The sequence below is a fragment of the Monodon monoceros genome, unplaced genomic scaffold (assembly GCF_005190385.1).
Source record: "Monodon monoceros isolate NGI ecotype Baffin Bay Population unplaced genomic scaffold, NGI_Narwhal_1 Super_Scaffold_18, whole genome shotgun sequence".
NCBI classification, from domain to species: domain Eukaryota; kingdom Metazoa; phylum Chordata; class Mammalia; order Artiodactyla; family Monodontidae; genus Monodon; species Monodon monoceros.
In genome coordinates this window covers 116,066,181-116,069,143 of record NW_021703774.1, presented here as the reverse complement: position 1 = coordinate 116,069,143, position 2,963 = coordinate 116,066,181, and positions in this window count along the sequence as shown.

Below are 2,963 nucleotides of genomic sequence, written 5' to 3'. Positions count from 1 at the left end.
TTAATCCTTTGTGTGTGTGTGTGTTTTCAGCAGTAAGTTGACGTTAGCCTCTTTCAAATATAACAATTCTTAATTTTAAAAAGTCATTTTGTTTTGAGCTGTGTTGTGAGTACATTTTAATAGAAAACTTATTTGTAGATGATTGCACTTACTCAACAAAAGAATACATGAAAATATCTAATTTGGCAGATTGTCCCTTTTGAACTATCTAATAAAATTAATATGAAGGAAAAGGCAGAGCACTTTTCAAAATGACCTTTTGGGGTGTCTGTCCCAAATCAGAAATGAAATGTGGGCCATAGGAATATTTTTCTTCAGGGTTGAAAAAGGAGGACTAGAAATATTTGGAGTTTGTGATCAACGCTTCTAGAGCAGAGACTCTTTACTTTTTCTTCCTAGTGAACCTTCTTTAGGGATTGTGATTCTGAGAGCTGAAATCTAAACCTCAGGACTTTATCCTATGTAGCAGTGGACACTTGTCTCGGAAATACAAAAGTAAGTAGTGCCACCCTCACTAATTTTGGGGTTTAAAGAATTTAATCAGTACTCACTTCTTGTCTTTTATATACCAATCAGGGCAAAAAAAGGTAGTGAGAAAAAAATCTTAAGAATCTTAAGTTTGCATCTTTAACGTGGCGGATTCACATCTGGCTGAGGACTGGAAGTAATAGTGGAGTATTTGTAATTCTATTCTAGTAATCATAAAAGCAACCAGAAAGCAGTCATGTGGATGTCAGTAACTTACTATCTACCTCAAACCAGAAGCAACAATCCTAAGTTCCACTATGGGAGAAAGGAGGAAATAAAGTGTTTTGTTTTTCTTTAAACTTTCTACTCCAGTTAGAATCCTTCTGGCCAAAAAACAAAAAACATAGCCAGTAGTCACTCCATCCGATCTTGTGAAATTGATGCTAATCTCCTTGTGTTTTTGTTTACCTGTCCCAGGCACAAAGTGGTGAGGTCAGCTTTACCTTTACCAGATGTGGAGGAAAGCACTTGTAGTCTAGCCAACCTCTGCACTGTTAGCAGCTTATAGCATTTCCCAGCTGCATATAATTGGCACCATTTATCTTGGGAGGTGCTTGATTGTGAATGTTCCTCCTCCTCTCTCTTGTGTTTTTCCTATACTCACCACCCTCTGAGTGTTCAGAGAAATTTTACGAACCACATCACTACCCTTTTTAGTTCCAAGGATGAATGCCCAAAGTTGAAGTAAACTTTCCATAACAGAGAGCTTCAAAGCTGTCAGAATGAATGAGACTTATATATCCAGCATATAAAGTTGTTAATAATAAAATACGATAGATAAGAAAATACTAAAAATATTTTGCATGTGTTACAAATATATGACTATGTTTTCATTTCTGTCAGTGGAAGTCAGAGGTCCTAATTTATAACTTTAAATTAGGGAAAAACTGAATTATTTATATATTAGTAATACTCAGTGTAAGCATGTAGGCACAGTACTTATTTGCTTGAAATTAGGGTGTGATCAAACGACTATTGTGAGGCTTGGAGGAAGAAGTTTTATTGTTGGACTAGCGAAGACCTGGGTAACAAATAAGTTGTCTCTTAGGCATTCAGAGATTCATGAGCTGTAAGAGGGTAAAGATAACTTTCTTGCTCTGCAATCAATTGAATTCATCAATTCAGACATTAAAAATGAAGTCACACTAAGTCTATACCCTTAAGTGATTCTTCTTAGTAAGACAGGGTAGCTTTAACATTTAGCAGTAATTGTACATTATGCAAATGTCATTCTTAAATTCCACATTACTTTAAATTAAAGTACATGTGTTTTGAATATCTCATAATACATATTGTTAGAATTATAGCTCATGCTGTTAAAAATTGTTATAAGCATTTGAAAACTTATAGCTATAGTATTTCTTGACTTGGTTAATTATGTATATAATTACTCTAGTAGCTATATGAGACTAAATGGGATCTTGGGACTGTGTTGTGGCATGAAGGACTTTACCTGTTAGTGAAAGAAATGAGTCTACTTTCTTATTTAGAACAGAAGTCATTTGGATTGCAATACGCTAAGTACCAAAAGTATATTAGCCCAGGAAAAATTCTCAGTGATCTCCATTCCAGGAGATAAAGGAACTGAAATTAGCACTATTTGATTTTGCTCTTTTGAAATACAACCAAATTTTTAGAGAAGAAATGGACCTGAATTCAAAACAAGTACACTGGATAATGTCTAATAAATGTCTGCTTGGATTCAGTCACATAGTAGAAACTATTTTATAGCCTGCTTTTCCCCTTTAATATAATAATCTTTCAAAGCGAACTACTCACCTGCAGCATCATTTTAATTGGTACACAGCACTACATTACTTGGAAAAAACAATTATATATGTAGATTGTTTTTAAGTTTTCGTTATAATGAACATAATCTAACATTGTGAGCACTTTCAGTTTGTCCTGAGAGCCTTAAATATATTTTGTTCAATATTCACAACCAGCTCATGAAACAGTTTTTGTTACTATAACCCTTATTTTACAATTGTGGAAATTAAAAGTAGTACATCCAGTATATCCGTGAGAAGTAACAAAGCCAGGATTTGAATCTAGCTGCAGAGTGACTCCAGATACCATCTTCTTAACTTTTGTACTTGAAGCATTCACTATATGTTAGGTAACACCATGATGAGCATTCGATAGCCACCCTTTTATTCATATTCTTATTTCCCCACTATGAATTCTTAGAAGTGGAATAGATGTGCATGAATAGTTTTAAGACTCTTGAAGTTCATTAATTGTTTCCAGAATGCTATACTAATTTACATCTCCACCAGCTGTGTTTGAGGTGCTTTCCAGAGCACTTGTCCATCTTGCCTACCAGTGGAATTAATATCGATTATTTTTCCAATATGATAGTCAAAAAGATAATTTTTAAAGCCTTATTTATTACTTGATAAGAAATTTTAATTTACATTTCAGAGATCTAGTTT